Source organism: Podarcis gaigeae, assembly GCF_964106915.1.
Source record: "Podarcis gaigeae genome assembly, chromosome: 4".
Taxonomy (NCBI): domain Eukaryota; kingdom Metazoa; phylum Chordata; class Lepidosauria; order Squamata; family Lacertidae; genus Podarcis; species Podarcis gaigeae.
In genome coordinates, this window is record NC_139677.1 from 42605145 (window position 1) to 42626590 (window position 21446).

Here is a 21446-nt window from a genome sequence, read left to right on the forward strand (position 1 = left end):
ACACCATGTGTTTGCTTGAGTCATGTGTGCAAGCCCTGCAGTGTGTGCCCATGGGTGTACTGATGTTGCACGACCCCAGCCCCCCACTGCAGGGGCAAGGCAGTGTGCTTGCACATTACACAAAACGAATCTAAACACGTAACCCCACATATTTTAACAGTCACACTCTTCTTACATCTAATACATCACTATAGCCATTCAGCTGTCACTTCAGTAAAACGCTTATTCAACGTACAGAAAAACAGCTTAATGAGAACAATCCACTACACTACACTACACTTTGCAATGGACTGTAGCAACACAGCTCTGATAGTTTGCAGGATACTTGCAAATGCTTGAGCTTTCAAAGGAGCTTAGTCATTATTTATTTTGATTTAGCGAACCAATCCCTTAAAAAAGTAATACGTGTGTTGTATAGAGTAGACTTGCACCTCTGCCTGCACAAATTTCCCACTCAGGTTCTCGCTCTCCTCCTCCCACCAGACCCACCCTCTGCCTGTGCAGTTTTGAGGAGGAGGAGTTCGGATATGTGAAAAAAGGCATCCTGTTTGAAGTCCAACAGGGCAAGGGACACTTTTCTCTCAAAAAAGGACAATCATGTTTTTCTAGGGATGGGTGGCAAACCTCCTTGGGCATGAGACAATCTGGAAGCAGGCAGAGTAAGAGCACAGCATCAGAACGTAATATTTGTTTCAACCCAATATCTGGAAATGGCCTGTCTTTAAGAAATCTTGGGTTGCCACTGCATGGCTGGGAGCTATAGATAAACAGATCCTTTTCCAGGTGAGGTCAAATCCCAATGTGGCTCACCATATTCTTCATCAGATTTCATAATGGATTCCATTGCTGCCAAGGGATGGCAGAATTTCAGCCTCCTGACTGGTCACAAATCATCCTGGCTCCTGATACTTGGTTTTTGTCTGCTAGTGAATCCCACACGGAGACGCTAAAAATTCAGAATAGTTCCCCAGGTCTGTAATTGACTCTTAAGGAAATCCATATGCACCCACTGAACTGTCAGGAAGGAAAGTAAGAACAGACTACTGGTATCTACCTACCAACCAACCAACAAATACGGAGAGTTCTAGTGAAATGTCTCGTGTTCATTCATCTCTGACCTCAGAGTTCTGGCTAAACATATAATGCACTTTTATCGATGGCTGCATTTGTAGCTGTGCTGCTCTCAGTCTGCACATGCTGCTGTTTTAAACCGGCCTTTACTGCAGGAAAAACATCAATATGGATTAACAGCATGGACATAATGCCTAAGAGGAAATCAGTGCAGCGTCAAATAAATATTGATTCACAGATCCTTATTATCAAGCTGACTAGGGAGCGGGTGACCTTTGTAGAGCACTAGAGTGAACAAGGAGATTGCAATAAAGACAGGGTTTTTAAAAATAATAATGCCAAACCTAGTGTCTTAACACATCAGAAGAATGCAGTGTAGGCTTTCTTTTGAAACCTCTCATAGTGTATTCCACACAAGGCGAGTAGCCAGGGAATTCTTACGGATGTGGTACTCCAATAAATGTGGATGTCCCTTGTCCATAATGGCTGCCATCTAGACAATTGGGGAGGGAGAGAAGATACACATTTGCATCCCAGGGTTATATATATATATATATATATATATATATATATATATATATATATGCTTTCGTAGGTTTTCACGGGTACAGGAATGCAGGTTTTGGTGTCCTCGGGTGTCTTCCCGTGTAAAAGTTGGGGTGTCTAGGCGACGTTTCGACGAGGTCTCACTCGTCATCTTCAGGCTGGTGCTTTCGGCTTCTTGTTACTGGAACAGAGCGGGATCTCAATGTTTGAGTTCCTATAAATACTGTAGAGGGGGTGTGGTGTCTAGCCTCCAATGTTCTGGGCAGAGAGGAAGTTCCCAGGCTAGTGTGCCTTTTCTTCTTTTGTTCCTTAATTACTTGAGAGATACCTTGAGTGATTTCTTGAGTGATATCCTGAGTACCACTTAGGTGGGTCATTAGGTGTGGATTAGTTGCTAAAGTCTTTGTGTCTTGACCTCTTGAACTTTGTGAAGAGTTTTCCTGAGAAGATGGCTGTATTGCACTTAGTTGTGCTTTGGCTTGGCTTCGTGTATAGGGGCGAGCTGTGGTTTTGTGGCTTGTGTCAGCCAGATCTGTGTAGGGATTGCAGGGGGGTGCAGCATCCGGAGGTGCCACCATGGAAGAAGAAAAGGCACACTAGCCTGGGAACTTCCTCTCTGCCCAGAACATTGGAGGCTAGACACCACACCCCCTCTACAGTATTTATAGGAACTCAAACATTGAGATCCCGCTCTGTTCCAGTAACAAGAAGCCGAAAGCACCAGCCTGAAGATGACGAGTGAGACCTCGTCGAAACGTCGCCTAGACACCCCAACTTTTACACGGGAAGACACCCGAGGACACCAAAACCTGCATATATATATATATATATATATATATTGCTGCATCCATTCTCCTGACTGGAAAGGCAAGTCTGTGTTTAGAGCAAAGGCAGCTAGGAAGGCTTTGGTCTGCTATAGGTCTGCTTTAGGTGAAATACAGTGGTACCTCGCGTTACATATGCTTCAGGTTACAGACTCCGCTAACCCAGACATAGTACCTCAGGTTAAGAACTTTGCTTCAGGATGAGAACAGAAATCGTGCTCCTGCGGCGCGGCAGCAGCAGGAGGCCCCATTAGCTAAAGTGGTGCTTCAGGTTAAGTACAGTTTCAGGTTAAGAACGGACCTCCGGAACGAATTAAGTACTTAACCCGAGGTACCACTGTACTTTTGAAAACACTTCTAAACGTGTATTCTTCTCTGCCTGTGATGTGGCTGTCTAGGACTGTGGTTTCACCACTGTTATGTACTGCAGTTCTCACCCTGGGCCAGCAGGGGGATACTGTAGATAGTTTTCACTCAGGTCCACATATGCAAATAAGGGATTGAAAGTGACGTTCAGTGATTGGATAGTTACAGAAAATGGTTACTGTTGCGTTCTAGTGGAGCTCTATATAAGCAGGCTGGCTTAACCCTTCAGTTCTGTTCTGTTCTGGCCTGTGAATAAACAAGAGCAGTTTGAAGAATCGCTGTGTCGTCTGATATGTTCACCTACAACTTAACAACCACTTACCTAAATGGCATTAGTAGATCTACCTGTGAATTCATTCCTTTGCTTGTCTGCATGCACGGCAACTCTGTGCACATCTACATAGATTGTGCAAACATTTATTTATTTATTTATTTATTTATTTATTTATTTATTTATGTATGAATGAATGAATGAAAACGTAGTTATTCACTACCAGGAGTCCTAAGCAAGTAATGGAAATAAAGACTGTGGTTTCAATAATACAAAATAATTTCAGAATGTCAGGTTTCATGTCCTGGACCTTGTCACAAACAGATCCAACAGCATCTAGAAACACAATGGGAGCCATGATCATGTTGTTCTCATGGTAGCTAGCATCTCTGGACATAAAATTAGAAATGGAAGTAGCAGCAGATTTCATAGCAAATGGAGGCATTCTGAATCCAGAATGAAGATGCATTCTGGATCTAGAATGAAGATGCATTCTGAATCCAGAATGAAGATGCATTCTGGATCTAGAATGAAGATGCATTCTGAATCCAGAATGAAGATGCATTATGGATCTAGAATGAAGATGCGTTCTGAAATAATAATAATAATAATAAATATTAATAATATCTTTATTTATACCCCGCTCTCCCCGGCCGAGACCAGGCTCAGGGCGGCTAACACCAAATATATAATACATTAAAAACACAAAATCAAATGATTAGTTTAAAATACAATTCGAATCACATTTAAAATCAAAATAAAATTAAGCGGGAACCCACGAATTGTAACTGTAGGGTAAGGAATTACAAGTTCACTAGGCCCGGCCACCCGTGCTGGTCTCATATGGGCAGATAGAAAGAGCCCATAGGAATGAAGATGCATTCTGAATCTAGAATGAAGATGCATCAAGGGTTCAGTCCTTGGTGTCTGATTCCCACTCCCACTGTTCCCAATTACATAATCACTTCATACAACAATTTACACAAGTGTAAGGAAATTGCTTTTCGCCATGGATACTGGTAAAAAGGAATATTGTTTAATAAGTTTGTTATTGCAAATTGTTCATCTAGTGCAGGGGTCTGCAACCCGCGGCTCCGGAGCCGCATGTGGCTCTTTTACACCTTTGCCACGGCTCCGGGGCGGATACTAGCGAGGGGAGGAGGCGCATTGTGCACCCCAACACTCCCCCCTGTGGCGGGCGCTGTACTGGCTGTGATGTCGCATGGGGCGGTGTGTGCGTTACGATCCTGTATATATAGCATTAAGGTAAGAAACAATATAGGCAGTGTTATATTTGTTTTAAATGTTGCAATGGTTTTGCGGCTCCAAGTTGTTTTTTCTTCGGAAACGGGTCCAAGTGGCTCTTTTTGTCTTAAAGGTTGCAGACCCCTGATCTAGTGCTAATGAGGAAATGGTGCAACACAAAAGCCTGCAATCTGAAATACACTTGTTTGGGAATTTAAGTGGCATTTGCCCCAGAGGAACCTATTTCTCAATGAAATGCACGGGATGATGTTGTAGATTCTGCTTCGAAAGCATCATTGTTCATTACTGACTATATGAAGGCTTTACTACTGAGCTCTGGAAGGGAACATTCACTTTCTATTATGCAAATGTAATTTCATGGTATCACACATCCATAGGGCTCTCTTTCTTTACTCCCCCGGCACAAAATGCATCTGCTACATTAATGCATTTGATATATCGTATTTGATGTGATTTCAAATGATATTTATAGTAATTTTTATAATGTCATTAACTGTCCCCAGCACATCCTCTGATGTTTCGTTTTCTCCATGTACTTTGAAGAATGGCTAACATAATTTGATTGTAAGGCAGTTTGGCTCTAACTTCACTCTTCCTAAATTAGAGATTTCTGCAATTGGCTACTATTAGCAACTTGATGCTGCTGCGATATGAGAGTCATGTACTTTCAGATACGTTTCCAGAAGAAAGAGATCAAATAACTGGACGTAATAATACACCGATGATAACTGAAACAGGGCAGTTGAATTCAGGCACTTTAAGGAGTGGTCTGAAATTCTTCTGAACCTTGTATATCCAGGGTTGTCAACATGGTGTCCGTGGGTGTGTGCCCATCAGTACCTCCTTTGGCACCTGTAAAAAATTGCAGTACAGTGGTACCTCGGGTTAATTCGTTCCAGAGATCCGTACTTAACCTGAAACTGTTCTTAACCTGAAGCACCACTTTAGCTAATGGGGCCTCCTGCTGCTGCCGTGCTGCCGGAGCACGATTTCTGTTCTCATCCTGAAGCAAAGTTCTTAACCTGAAGCACTATTTCTGGGTTAGCAGAGTCTGTAACATGAAGCGTATGTAACCCGAGGTACCACTGTAAATATTTTCTTTAAAAATCCACAATACAGAAGAGTTTGCTTTTTCTGCTCAGTTCCTGTTTGCACTGCCTCAGCCTCTCCTACGCTGAACAGCTCCCTTCAATAAGCTCACATTTCATTGGATGCCAGGATTTGATGCCCACCCTCCCATCTGTTCTGAACAGAGAAGTGCAAAGAGCTTTTCTCTGTGAGTGAACAGGGTAGCAGCAGATGTAATTGCCCCCCCCCCCAGTTGAAGGGGTGAGGGGCAGGGTCATGCCTGCATCATTTTGTGGTCTGCCTTTTTTCTTCCTTTTTTAAAGATGTGGCAGTCTTTATGTCCTATGGCAGCCAATTTGTGATGGGCACTCATTGCACTTCCTTGAATCCACATTTGGTTGCATTTGCTAGGGCTGATGGGAGTTGTGGTTCAGCAACATTTGGAAGGACAAATGTTCTCTACTCTTGGTGCATGGGATTGCAGCCTGAAGATGATGGTACAATAAGACCTTTATTTTATTTTATAGTGGCACCTCGGGTTAAGAACTTCATTTGTTCTGGAGGTCTGTTCTTAACCTGAAACTGTTCTTAATCTGAGGTACCACTTTAGCTAACGGGGCCTCCCGCTGCCGCCGCACAATTTCTGTTCTCATCCTGAAGCAAAGTTCTTAACCCGAGGTAATATTTCTGGGTTAGCGGAGTCTGTAACCTGAAGCGTATGTAACCCGAGGTACCACTGTATTTTTAAAATCAACATTCAGCCTTCAGTTAACAGTTATTGTGGTAAGGAGTTTAACACACTGCAATTCAACAGCTGAATTTAGGATTTGGAACGCAAGGTGCCTTATTTTGCCAGCTTATTTCTTTTACACACACACACATACACACACACACACACACACACACACACACACGTACGTTATAAGCAACACAATGACAAGACCTGGAAAGACAAGATTTGCCGTATTTCTCTGATTGGGGCATGCTTTTGTAATGTGACCTTGCAGCCTGCCAGTTGGTCTGTAGCGCAAAATAGGCACAGACCTTGGAAATAAGACAGCAGGTGCAAGTTAATTAAATAAGGGAACCATGCTGCTTTGTGCTGGAAGAGAGCATGCACCCTGCTCACCTCCCACTGTTACATTCACACTTCCTTGTGATATGTTAAGGTTTTTCTTATATGGAAGATGTTGCATCCATAGGGCAAAGGGAAGAAGGGAGGAGGGCCTGTTTGGGCGCAAGCCAAGAATGCTCACTTAGCCAGCCAGTCTAGTAACTCTGCAGCACATCTGTGTGTCAAGGCAAGAGAGAGAGATTGCAGGCACCATCCTGATCCTGTATAGATATCTCTTTTTAATAAAACTTTATTATTTTTCTTGGGAGAAATGTTTTATTCTTGGGAGAATAAAACAAGCAATATGCAGAGCATTTTCAATCAAGTTTAGTTAAAATGCAAAATGTGCATTCCGAAAAGGAAATGTCTCACAAAAGAAGCATTCAATTTCTACCATCCAACATCCACAAAATTTAGAAAAAGACACTATTATTTATTACCTTGGAAAAGGACATCATTATTATTAAGCCCCTTCAGCCCAATCCTATCCAGAGTTAGTGGTCCCTATTAAAATCAAAGGGGTTAGGCATACCTAATACTACCCAGGCTCATATTGTTTATAGTCAAGAAAATCCAAAAGTGATATATCTGGAAATATGTTTTCCAACGTCATTCCATAGGTTTAAGATCATGTATACGAAGACATGTGAATGCTTCACCTATGTCCTATGCCATCCTTCATATTTGCCCCATCCAAGGTAAATATTTCAAAACAACCCCAACTAGCCTTTGTTCTGTCTGTACCAAAGTGAACCAAAAATATAGTTCATGCTCAGGAACAGCTAAAAAAGAAAAACACTGATATTAACTACATTGCAAACACTTTAATTTATGTGATGATGATGATGATTATGATTACTCTTAGTTTATTTATTTGTACCCCGCCCATCTGGCTGGGTTTCCCCAGCCACTCTGGGCGGCTTCCTACAAAGATTAAAAATACATTAAAATGCCACACATTAAAAACTTCCCTAAAGATGGAGATGCAATTCACTATGTGCCCCCTGCCCCGGGTTCTGTGTGGAAGTGCTCTTGTAGCCCACTTGGTATGAGAGGCTGGGCTGCCTTGCACTAAAGCTTCAGCATTTATTGACACCCTTCTGGGCGGAACTGTTGGTTTCTAGTTTTGATTCTGTGACCCTCAGTGGCTTCATCTCGGTATACCTCAAAAACCACCTTCTTCCCTCTGTCCTGTTGGGATCTCTGTCCTCTGTAGCATTTGCAGCTTTTGTATTAATGGTGCACCAGTTTTTCCAACAAGGAGGCAGCTGCTTATGATGGTACTATGACAACTGTGTCTGGAGTCTGTTCTATGAAATTAACCTATGGTCTATATGATTCAGTTTTAATGTTTTTATGTATGTGCTTATTCTTGCTGTGTAGTCAGCAGGCAACACAAGGCTAATGTACTTTAATGCTCTTTTAAAAAAAAAACAAGCCAAAGAGCTGTTCATTTTGAGGTTATATGACAAGCTTTATGCTCCATTTGCAACAGATTTAACACACCAGCAAAGCAAACAAAAGCAGTGTTGTTTCCTTTGCAATTTCCAGTCTTTTGTCTCCAAAGAATTCCAGTCCTTAGTAGTTATGGTTGAAGGTTTTCCCTGCTCTTAGGGATGCTATTTATGATTGGTTTAAATAATGGAGAGAGAGACAAGAGAGCACATATATTGTCCACGATCATTTTGAAAGGCCACACCAAAGAAGAGATTATATTTAAAAAGCAGCTAAAAATGTGGAAGCCTACCCTTCTTATTTCAGTAATATAGCAACTGCGAGTCAGTCTAAAAGTACCCTCCTGGCACAATGGAAGTGAATGAATCTCTCTCTCTCTCTCTCTCTCTCTCTCTCACACACACACACACACACACACACACAAAATCAATGAGAAATTGCTTCTTCATGCCCTCAAGAAGTTCTAGTTAGCAACACTGAACAAACGCCAGATTCTCTAAATGACAGTTATATGTGCAGCTTTTCTAATTCACACTGTTCAATTTACTTCTCAAAAGCTGCCAAGACCAAACATCTAAAGTTTGGGGAATATATCCATTTCATCTACTTATTTATATTTCACTCCTTACACAGGAGTTTTGTGCCTGTAGCTTCACCCTTGATGGGCTTTTCCAGGAGCATTTTGTACCTGGGAAAATCACTCCCATCATGCCTATGTTAAGAGAATATGCTTCTACAGTGGTACCTCGGGTTACTGTATTTTTCGCTTTATAGGACGCACTTTTTCCCTCCTAAAAAGCAAGGGGAAATGTGTGTGCGTCCTATGGAGCGAATGCAGGGGGGAGGCAGGCGGGAAAAGCCCCCAAGAGCCGCACACAAGCTCCGTGCGGCTCTTGCGGGCTTTTCCCCAGAAGGGAGAAGGGACTGACTGGCCACATCAGTCCCTTCTCCCACCTCGTAGAAAAGCCCACAGAAGCCACGCACCCTTTAAAGAGCACAGGGCTTCTGCGGGAGGTGGGGGAATCCCCCCACCTCCTAGAAAACCCAGTAGAAGCCGTGCAGCCCCTTTAAAGAGCGTGCAGCTTCTGCAGGCGTCTGCGGGAGGTGGGAGAACTGCACCCGCCTGTCCTCCTTCAGCCACACGCCTGTCCTGCGAAGCTGGAGGAGGAACAGAAGGGTCTCCTTTTCCATTTTTCCTTCTCCAGCTTCGCTTGAAGGGGCGCTGCGCAGAGAGGAAAAACTGCAGCGCCCCTTCAGTGACACACCTGTCCTGGCTTCTGCCTTAGCCCTGCGCAGCCTCTTCGGGCAGGCGGAGCCTTCATCCTGCTGCCCTGAAGAGGCTTGGCGCGGTTATCCCAGAAGCCAGAACAGCCACACGGTATCCCAAAAGCCAGATCCCTCTTGCTGCTCTGGCTTCTGAGTTTCAAAATTTTTTCCCTTGTTTTCCTGTCCCCCAAACTTGGTGTGTCCTATCATCCGGTGCGTCCTATAGAGCGAAAAATACGGTAAGTACTTAATTTGTTCCGGAGGTCCATTCTTAACCTGAAACACCACTTTAGCTAATGGGGCCTCCTGCTGCCACTGCACCGCTGGAGCACGATTTCTGTTCTCATCCTGAAGCAAAGTTCTTAACCCGAGGTACTATTTCTAGGTTAGCGGAGTCTGTAACCTGAAGCATATGTAACCTGAGGTACCACTATAGTAATCTAGGGAGCATTCCATCTGAGACAATAATTAGCAAGACTGCAACACCATCGGCACCTTTCATCCTCGCAACATTTCCAGAACTTCATTGTTATTTGGTGTCTATGTTTCCCTACTTGGTTTCTCTATGCAGATGTCAGCAGTAAACATGCACTATGGTTTTTTAAAAAGCACACTAACCTATGAATGAAGCTTTCATTTTCACCCAGTATTTTTTGTTGTCTGGTCTCCTTTGATTAGATCTTATCCATCATGTTAGTAAATGACATTTGTAAAGATAAAGATTCCAAACTCATTTGCAAGAGGGACTTCATAGAGTTGAATGGGTTTTCAGAGTAAGTTGCATTTGGGTTGCCCTTGCAATAAAATATTGATATTGCCATATTTGTATAATGTTATTTTTTTTAAAAAAAGAAATTTAGATCATGGGTCACTTGCTTCCTTTGCTTGGGCTATGTACTCTGATGAAATGTGGGAATAAATTCATAAAGATACAATGTGCCTAGGGATGATTAGGGCACCATGCGAAAGGTCGCCGTCTTCTAGCCTCAATTTTTGAGGAATGGATGTGACATTTAAATTGTATATCATTTCAGTCATAACAAATTTATTTATATCATGTGTTACCGGGATCGTTTTTACATACATTATTTGTTTGATATATTATGAGCTATTTGGATCACTCTGTATTTGCATCATAATGTAATGCCATGTGCCATCACCATGACATTAGCGGCTAGGCGCAATGAATATTACTCATTTAGAGGCTATGCTGATTGTAGGAGCTGTCACATAACAGTTCACTAGTGCCAGCATACTCTGAGATTTCATGCATTGGTTTTGAAGGGTTTTTATATACAGGGATGGGGAAATTATAAACTGACGGACTAATGCAAATCTAGACCATGAAATGGAACTCTCATTAATTTACATGTAGGATTTTTCACAGTGAACCATTTATACATATCGGGTAAAATGCTGTGTATAATTATCACTTTAGAAAAATGATTGCCAATAAATAAGTGTCCTAAATATAAAATAGCAGCAGTTTAAAACTGGAGCTTCTCCTATGCATTCCAATGAGATTGGGGTTGGACTAAATGGGTTTTTGGAGTCTCCTCCAGCCTTTTGATTTTACAACTGTAAATATGGGATTCTGCAGGAAAAGGGGGCTGTTTCTTTGTGACATAAATACCCTTGCTTGGTCAGTTAAGTACCCACTTTGTATTATAAGCCCAGGGAAATGGGTTCCTACAGAAAGTAAATAGCTAGAGATCCTTCTGGGCAGTTAGCACAAAGGGGCATCTCTTTCTTGCCTTGCCCTCCCCTGTCTGGAGGTGACATCAGCCAGGTGTCTGTCTGTGTGTATGAAAGCGAACAATAGCTAGGCAGTCTTAAAAGTGAGCCTGAAAAGAGAGATGGCTGACTTCCTCTCTGTAATAATTGAATGCTATGCCATTGGGGGGTTCCCCTAGAAAGCTTACTTTTATTTTTATTTAAAACATTTCCAGGGACGTGGGTGGTGCTGTGGGTTAAACCACAGAGCCTAGGACTTGCCGATCGGAAGGTCGGCGGTTCGAATCCCCACAACGGGGTGAGCGCCCGTTGCTCAGTCCCTACTCCTGCCAACCTAGCAGTTTGAAAGCACGTCAAAGTACAAGTAGATAAATAGGTACTGCTCTGGTGGGAAGGTAAGCGGCGTTTCCGTGTGCTGCTCTGGTTTTTGCCAGAAGCGGCTTTGTCATGCTGGCCACATGACCCGGAAGCTGTACGCCGGCTCCCTCGGCCAATAAAGCGAGATGAGCACCGCAACCCCAGAGTCGGCCACGACTGGACCTAATGGTCAGGGGTCCCTTTACCTTTACGCCATTGGAGGGGTTCCCCTAGAAAGCTTACTTTTATTTTTATTTAAAACATTTCCAGGCCACTTCTCTTGGTAATGCCCATCCAAGGGGGCTTGCAATAAAAATTTAAAAATAGCTGTTGGAAGTGCAACAGCAGAGATCATTCAATTTGTAACGTAGGGGCTGATTCTGTTATTAGTAAGTCAGCTAACCATTATTGATGTCACATTATTGATGTCACGCTCTTCTTTTCAGAAAGTTGTGTGCTGACTGAGAAGGTATTTTTCACTTACTGTACTTTCACACATCTCAAAATTCAGACTCTGATTAGCCCAGCACAAATTTTCAGCAGTGGCACACGGAAGTGATTTGGATGTGTACAGGCGGCCAATGTCAATCTACAAACCATCTGGGCATCATCTGGCCTTATTTCATCAATCAGAACGTCATTGGGTTGGATTCTTTTTTTGGAGGGCAATTTCAATATCAATGTCAAATTTAGCCTAGGGGGATGCACACCCTTGCCCTATAGCCTGTTGTTGCTGGCTGACAAATCAATACAAAAGTCTTCTTCACTGCTTTGTGTGAGGTGATCCTTTGCTTGCAATACCCATGCCATTAGGTAATGGCATTCATTTGGTGACAAATATTTCATAGGGCTTTGCTTGGTGGAAGCAACAGCTGTTCTGACTGAGCACTTGCGACATGACAAGCAACTATTCTCTTTGAAAAGTTATGGGAAATGATTTAATTTGAAGACTCCAGCTTCACTACACTATTAAAAAATAATTGCTTCCTGATGCTGCATCAAAAATCCAGATGATCTAGAAGAATATATATTCTAGTCTTCCAAGTAAATCTCTCCCAGCAATTTGTAAAGAGGTGTTTAAAAAAACAAAAGCAGAAATAGTAAATGAGCAACCAAAACAATGACAATTGTTTCATTAGAATGGTGTTTCGAGTATGTTATGAAGATGGATGGGTGACTAAGAAAGAGCACCTTGAAAACACCTCATTGGCACAAATACTTCTCTCTCACACTCACACATACACCCTCACACACAGGCTGTGATTCCTGAGCTTCCCCCTTTATATATTTTTACAACAGCAATTGCCAAATGGCCCATGTCCATGATTTCCTGCATTGGCAAATGAAACTCTTTCCCCAGGGGACAATTGGATTGCCTTTGACTACAGTAAACAGTTTAAATACATAAGCAAATTCACTATAGCATCTCTCTTCAGAAAGAACATGTTTTTTCCCCATGAAAGATTACAATTGATGCAGGAAAGCCAGTTGACTCGTAAATTGGAATCCATTTCCCAGTCATATTTCTGGCTGGCAGAGGAAGCCATTGTTGGCTCATGCAGTCGGCTGTTCAAGTGCTGCCCAGAACAGCTCCCTAAATATATGTCTTGTGCTATGAATATTAGATAAAGCTTCTGAGCTGATGAACATGCTGCTTCTTTGCTGAGAAAGCCATGGTAGCTGTGAGTTTGCTACCAAGCTAGATTGAAGGTTCTTGTGTTAAATCACAAAACCTTAAAATAACTTGGGCCTAATGTGATGTAAGAACCACTTGATTCCCTGTGCTCCACCTCAGCCAGTGAGACATCCTTTCGATGGTTCCCCCACCCACCTGAAGTTCAGTCTGCCTTTATCAGGGACTGAGCCTTTAGTGTGGCAGGTCATGCCCTGTGGAACTCATTGCTACAAGAGGTACAGATGTCCTTCCTGCTTTCTTTTAAAAACCATGCTATTTTGGAATGTGTGTTTTTTATTAAAAAAAAAAACCAACCCAGCCCAACTACTTTTCAAAGTTGTTTTGATTCATTGTAGTGATATGTCGTTTGTAGTGTATACCACATGTGCTTTTTATGAAGGTATATAGATAAATAGATTCTCTTCTGGCTGTTTGATAGCTGTCAGCTGCTAGTATGTCTTAGGGATTACATATAAGTTTTTGAGTCCTGCTTTCTGATTCTTTTCAGGCCTGCTTAGTTAGGCCTGCATTCTTTCTCCACCGTATTTTGTACTAGTCTATTTTTATAACTTCCAAGCTAGTCTGTCAACATGTAACAGAAGTGTTACATTATGTGTGAACAATTTATATAAGCTGTGCGTGCTCAGCTTGCTTAACACTGAAGGTCACATAAGAGAATTATCAGTACCTGATGTGTTACTCTGATCATCCTCACATTTTATTAATGCATATTAACAGCTGCATGACCAAAACAGGTTTCGAAATACTTTTAATATATTTGAAAATTAATAAAACGCGCAATATATGTTGGACAAATTCCTGGACTCATCATTGCAAGTTATCACCAAATCTTTTATTTTCTTGCCAGAACCACATAAAATCTTTACAAACTCTCATAGTTTCATTTATATGAAATGCTTGATAAAAAAACACATGTTGGACTTGATTGTTGGATATAGGGAAGCTGAGATGTTTGTATCTAATTTATGTTGGTGTTTCTACGATTGGTCTCTCCCAAGTGATACAACTCACTCAGTGCAAGAGTGTGTCTGTTGGCCTGATGAGTGAAGGGAAAGTATGCAAGTTGTCATACCCTTAGAATGACCTGTCCTTTACTCTACTTCCCCATTAAAAAGGAAGAGGAAGAAACTCTCCTTGCCCCCTAATAGGAAATTATGAATGTGCTTGGAGTTAAATTACTATATAATTCATTGTTTGCAGGAGTACTGTATATAAAAGCATTTGCTCCAGAGATGAAAAGCTTTGAGCCATGGTATATTTGCTGGGAAGACGGTTGTTTCTCATTACTTATGTTATTTTGTTAACATGCTTTTAAAGAAAAAGTTTCCTTTTTAAAAACGAACACTTGTATTTGGCATCCTGTATCCATTTACCTTTGTCATTTTATATTATGCTGTTTCTGGCGTAAGTCCCTTTCTTCCTTGGGATTTCCTTCTTTTCTACTTAAAAGAATCTGGCATACTGTGGGCTCCTATCAGCATTGAACCTGGAATGGCCAGCCTTCCAGAAATCAAGATTGCATGCAAGGCAGTTAAGTCAGAGTAGCTGTATTTGAAGCCATGGGGATTAAACAAAGAAAAAAAGAGTAACTTTTCTTGGCTCAGATGAACTCTGGAGCCTGAACTGGGCAATAAGAAACTGCTCCATACTTCTGAGCATTTGAGTACTGTATAGAGTTACAGATCCTGACAACTTCAGATGATTTTGTGTTGAATCTAACACAAGATTTTTCCAGTGAATTTTGGAAAATTGGATGTAGAACATGACCCATTCGAATGCCCATTTCCCCAAGATTATCCAGCACATGGAAGGAGCATAGCCAGCCATATTGTAGCCTAGTCTTTGAATTTGTAATGTGTTCATTTTGTATGCACATTCTGTGCTTTGCTGCAGTTTGCATTTATAATCCCTACTAAATTGCCTCCTACTCAGGACACTATGCATATAGTAATAGTACACATACTTCTCCACCTAGATGTAGAGTGTGATTCTTCCCCTCTGCAACCCAACAGCTGAGCCTGCATTTCAAAAAGTTAATATTCAGTTGCATAGAGCAGCATGATATTTTGGATCAAGGTTGAATTTATAAAAAAGTTTTTGAGATTGTTCATTTAATTAGTAAAACCAAAAGAGGAATGCCTTCCCATGGGAAACACATCCTCACCCATACTCAAATACAAAAAAGACACAGGCATGTGAAAGGCTCTTGCATATGTAGAATCAGGCACATACCATCTTCATACAAAATAATACTTATAAAGGAAAACATGGAACCTGTACTTGTGATGCATTTTGTTTTCAGAGGCACGTGGCTGAATCTACACATGTGCACTCTTCACACTTCATGGGAATTGCAAAATGGGTAGATACTTTATTTTCCTTATTTATTTCAATCTCATAATTATAATTTAGGGTTCTATTGTGATTTAGCTCACTTTAGGATTTACTTTTTTAAAAAATAGCATTTGAGGATTCTTGGACAATATAAAAAAAATGCCCCAGATATTTCATGACATGAGATATATTTGCTGATATACATAATACACATTATTAGTATGGTGGGTAATATAGTAAGTTCATATAAAGAAATAATAATCTCTCCCTGCCACATGCTAAAGCTTGGGGATATGTCTTGCTTTCCCCAAGACATGTACAGTAAAGTGACGCGCCTCAACTTTTCAATGAAATTGACCATGGCAGGCTTATGAGAACATCAGCATTAGACATATGAATAGGGCAACCAGCCACCAACAACAGAAGGCTTTTTTTGATTGATTTTAAATTAAGGTCATGGTCCCTCAGGCCACAGAAAGATTTGATTATCTCCGTCATATTTGAAGTGTGTGTGTTGGGTGTCTTTTCTTTTTGGGCAGCATTTGGCTATTCCATAGAGCAGTGACCCCAAAATTTATCAAATGTTCAGAAAACCTAGAACGGTCACAATCCTTGTGGCAATTATATACACCTTATTTAACAATTTGCTGTAACTTCATTTAATAACTGTATATATAGTTATTGTATTTGGAAGAGTATATGCTACTTCACTAGTCACTCCTTTGAAATTGCTTTGATTTATAAACAGCATCAACACAAATATATACATAGCAGAGGTGCTGGAAGATACAGTAATTATGTCGTAAGGAACAGTGGACCTTTCATAGCCTTAAAAAAGTACGAACACATTTATTTATGAGTCCCTATATAACTATGACCATGTGTATGGTCTTGCAACCCTGTTAGCCTGATTACCCACCTAACCCTTTTCTGTTTTGCTAGTTTATAAAAGAATATGATTATGGAAAAAGCTTTGGATGGAAATCTTGAAATGAATAAAGCAATCAATGACGCAGTGGCACAATTCAGGCCTTATACTGTACACACTGCAGTAATCCTAACATAGAACTCACTGTGGTTTGACCTCGAATCAGGCCCATTGCATGACTTCTGGTGGTGGAACAATGGTCATAATCACACCAAACCATAGATTGCTGACTGATTGTGAACCATAGCTTGTCAATTCAGACATGTCACCAAGCCATACCTAAGCTGCTTTAGTCATTTTCTTCTTCTCCTGACACCGATTATTTCAAAACGAACTGTGTGAAGTTCATTCAAATACTTAAATGAAACAGCAAATTGGAAGAGCAATTGTTGCCTGCTTTTTATAGAATCAATGATGGAACTAAAAAAAACCAAGTATATGTAGTTGGCAAGCTTATGTAATACTAGTAAACAAACTAGTAAACTAGTAAACAAAATCAAGATTAATGTACCGAACTTTCTAAGATGGACTAAAAAATATGGCCATCTTAAAATAAGTGTATATGCGAAATATATATGGTGCAAACGGATAGGCTAGGAAAGTCTGTAGTGTAGGGTTGCCATATTTCAAAAAGTAAAAATCAGGATACCCCGGAAGTTGTTGAGCTACAAGAATTTTTGAGTTTGGGAGCTTTTTTAAGGCATTTTCGGCACGATTTAACCCCCGTTGCTGGTTTTCCAGGACATCTGCCCGATTTCAAGAAAATAATCCAGGCAATTCCAGGACATGTTCTGGAGAATCAGGACGTATGGCAGCCCTACACCTAGTGCTATTGTCCAAAAAAAGCCAGAGCATTGGCAGAAACTATTATGGCAAAATCTGAATTTTCCCTCTCTGCACAGCACCCCTTCAGTGAAGCAGGAGGAGAAAGGGGCTTTGTTTACAAAAGGGGCTTCGTTTACAAAACAAGTACAGTAAAGTACAAAATTGTTTACAAACAAGTACAGTAATGTAAATCACAATTACCTGGTGCTAATAACTAACTCTGAAGGGTAAGAAGGAAAAATGAAACACACACTTCCCATGCTGTGGCACCCTCTTCCATATTCACAAATGCTTATGACAGTCTATATAACAGATTTTAGTGTGTTACAAGAGGGCACAGAGACCATGAAGCAGAGTTTTAAAATATTTAATGAATGTCATATATAAAAATATTAATTAGTTTTGATTCAATATTGGCACCCAGAATCCAAACACTGACGAAGGCTGCTGCTCCCATCTTGGGAACGTTCACACCAAGTTTGGCGATGACATATCAAGAGCCAGCCAAAACTATGCCAAAAAAGGGCAGTGATGCCAAAGACACATTTCAGTCTGCCATCTTGATTCAAAATGGTGTCAAAATGTGGATGAAGAGCCTTGCCCCTCCTTGGGAACGCTTGGCCTTATCTCAAGAGGCATTCCAACCACAGAGACAGCACCCCACCTTCCAAAACGTTACACTGCATGAAGAGATAAACTGCAAATACTAAATGTGTGCTATGTAATAGAACATAAAACCAGACATAAGAACACATTATAACTTTTTGCATCTTTCCTTATATTAAAATAGCATGGTCTGCCACAATCCCAAATTCTTTTTCTATAATGCAGAATATTAGAGTTGTCGTCTTCAAATCCTTAACCTTTCAGTACTACCTTTCTGTGCCAGAACCCGCCCCTCCCCTTCAGTCTCAGGCTGTCTTAATGCAGAGCAAACTTCCCCTCTTTACTCCTCAGCTTTCCTCTTCTCTGCTATTCATACCCATCTGCAGTGCTACTACCCACCCTGCAGAGCAGGCCCAAATTTACAATTAACTTCTTTCCAAGACACCTCACTTCTCCCTAAAAAAAGTTGCCAAATGCATGCACAATAACAGTGCCGCTGTGGGTTAAAGCCTCAGCGCCTAGGACTTGCCGATCAAAAGGTCGGCGGTTCGAATCCCTGCGGCGGGGTGCGCTCCCGCTGCTCGGTCCCAGCGCCTGCCAACCTAGCAGTTCGAAAGCACCTTCGGGTGCAAGTAGATAAATAGGGACCGCTTACCAGCGGGCAGGTAAACGGCGTTTCCGTGTGCAGCTCTGGCTCGCCAGAGCAGCGATGTCACGCTGGCCACGTGACCCGGAAGTGTCTCCGGACAGCGCTGGCCCCCGGCCTCTTGAGTGAGATGGGCGCACAACCCCAGAGTCTGGCAAGACTGGCCCGTACGGGCAGGGGTACCTTTACCTTTACCTTTTATGCCAGGGGTTAGCAACCCACAAATAACGCAGAGATGCATTTTAAATAAAAGGACCACATTCTACTCATGTAAAAACACACTGATTCCCGGACCGTCTGCGGGCCGGATTGAGAAGGCGATTGGGCCGCATCCGGCCCACAGGCCTTAGGTTGCCTACCCCTGCTTTATGCCTCTAGCAAAACGGATTCATGCTCCCCCCCCCCCCAAACTAGATTTGCAACCCTAGGCTTCGCCTCTCCGTGGCCATTTCCCCCCTGCACCCTTCTCTCCCCCCCAACCAGCCGCAACCCCCCCCCCCGCGCGCCTCTTTCGGTATCCCTTGGGGGCTCTGCGCCAGGGGAAAAAACCAAGGGAAGCCGCTCCACCTTCCCCGCACCCTCTTTCTCCTCCTCCGCCCTCAACGACCCCCGAGCCCTTCGCAGCCAAAATGCTCCTCGGGTCGGGAGGACGTTTCTGGACAGGGAGGGTGAAAATTAAGCAGCTGGCGCTTGCTTGCTTAACGCGCGCCCGGGGGGGGGGGACCGGCGGCGGCGCGTGCCAGGCCCGCCCCTCGCGCTTGGCGACGGCGGGCATGCGCCCTGGAACCACGGACCCCCGCACCAATTTGGAGGCGGGCACAGCTCGGCTTCCTACTGGCCCGCCCCTTCCCTCCCGCCCCCTCTGTGTGTGTGTATGTGTGTGAGGGAGACGGAGAGATACCAGGGATACTCAGACACCAGACAGCCGCGGCAGCAGCAGCAGCGACAGGGAGGGCAGGGCGCGCGTTGAAGCGGCACGTAGAGCGGCTCGCCCTCGTTGTCAGCCGGGCAGAGCCTGACAGGCTCGTTGCGAGGACGTTATTAAAAAGGGGTGGGTGGGTGGGTTTGTGGGGGGTGGGAGAAAGAGAGAAGAAGCCGTCGCCAGCTGAAACAGCGAAGAGGGAGGCGAGGAGGCTGCCGCGCGTCTTCCCAGCCTCCCACCCAGCCTGTCCGCCCGGTCCATGGAGCCCAGCTAAGGCAGCGCCGGCAGAGAGGACAGCTAGGTAATAGCAACGGGGTAAAAGCTCTCGGGTCGGCAGTAGATAGGGGACCTCGGCAGCCGGAGGAACGGGCTGGGAGAGGAGCGGCGCGGGCGCCCCCTCGGCGCTCCTGCCCCGCTCAGCCGCCCCGCGGGCACCCTGCTTGGGAAGGGAGGGGGGAGGCTCTGGAGCTGAAGGTTAAGGGGGGAGGGGGCAGCGAGCGAGCGCAGGGTCTGGGGTGGGGTGGGGGGTGGATGCCTGTGAACCTGGCCAGCCCTCCAGGCGGGGGCGGGGGGCGGGGGCCGGGCTGCCCTCTCCGGTTGACAGGTTGCCTGAGTCCAGGGAGGATGGGGAGGTAGGTGCTCACCATCGCCCCTCTTCAGAGGATGCTTTATGGGGAATTGTCTCTTTAATGTGGGGGGAGGGAGGAGAAAAGCTCCCTTTATATATATATGTGTGTGTGTGTGTGTGTGTGTGTGGTATAATCATAAAGGCATAATTTATATTTGTGGCATAATCATAAAGGGTTGCCTGAAAAAGAAAAGGGTGGGGGGGGGGAAAGGTTGTTTTCTCTGTACTCGGGACTGGTTTCTCATCCAATTTGGGTCCATAAGAGGGGAGGCTGAGGTTGTTGTGAAGCATCCATTTTGCCATCTGATGGGTTTGGCTGCACAGGAAGGAATGGATCCTTTAGAAGGGGATGCTTTAGCAATGCAGTGAGTGCTTCCCCAAGGCTCCTACTTGGCATGCTTTGCTGTGAAGTTGTATTTTGTGCTAAATCATTGAAAGGAGGCGGAGGAGGGAGTGATCCCAGCGGTGTCTTTTGACAGCATCCGCCTCATTTTGACTTTATGCAGCAGTCCCAAATTGGACCTGCAGTATTTATGTGTGCTGGGCCTTGCGAGAGTCTTTCTCCTATTCTGGGAAATGGTACAGCACAAGGGAAGATGAGAGACTCTTAAAAGGTAGCACCAAATGTGCCAGCAGCTATATGGCCTTTATTGGAACAGAGCTGTACAATAAATATACCTATAGGCAATCTTCCCATTTATAGATGGCAGTACAATGCAAAATGAGCTTCCATTCCTTATTTCCGATCACTTTGCTCTGGTGGTAAAAAAAAAGTTGAGCAAATGCATTTGTGTTGGAGTATATTTGGTCCCCCCTCTCCTGCAATGTCTTTTACCCATAAATGAGTGGCTATTGTTTCGCTCGGCACTGAGGAAGGTCTGCATGTTTACTGAAATGAAATCTCATTGCATTTGCTGCTTAGGGCTAGAAATGTTGCCAAACAGCTGCTGCTTTGTGTTTCAATTGCCGAAGTCCCAGGAGTGGGTTTTGGACAGGGAGTGACATGGTGTGTAAACGATGAAGGAAGAGGAGGACAAGGGTCAAGTGCAGATTTATGGGTGCATACATCTCCCTCTGCTAAACTTCCTAAAAACAATAATTTGGAGAGGTAGTGGTAGATCATGAGGTGAGGATTAAAACCAAACCCATGCTGCAGACTTATTAGTCAGCGATATTTTTTTAAACCTTGGATTGATACACTCAAACCCAAAACAATGGATAATATGAAATTAAACTGTTATTTTTTTAGTTTAATATTTGTAATCATTGCAGAGCAGTTGCTTATGTGTCACTCTTAAAAAATACACTGTCTATAGTTAAAGTTATTTAGTAGGAAATAATCCCTTGGTTTTTCTTTCACCTCCGGTGCATTTGTTTGTTCTGGACAAGGTGATAGTGGTTTTATTATTTTTCTGTCTATGATTCTGGTTTGAAGTTGCATTATTTGGTTACTGGAGCATGTTTAAATATTTCAGTGAAGATTTTACATTGACCAAGTGCTGCTTTGCACAGAATACATTGCG

General features: G+C 43.1%; 1 protein-coding gene across 5 annotated transcripts in view; it reads left to right on the plus strand.

The window, feature by feature from the left end:
• Positions 1-21446, plus strand: part of RAI2 (retinoic acid induced 2) — a 100427-nt gene that overhangs the window by 41440 nt on the left and 37541 nt on the right. Inside the window, exon 4 of one of the 5 annotated variants that reach the window (XM_083734429.1) lies at positions 7147-7224. The exons of 3 other annotated variants lie outside the window; for them this stretch is intronic. The gene's annotated coding sequence lies outside the window, so the exon portion shown is untranslated. Of the gene's footprint in view, positions 1-7146; positions 7225-19225; positions 19597-21446 lie in introns of those variants that run through there. One more of the 5 variants, XM_083734430.1, reaches the window with a different exon arrangement.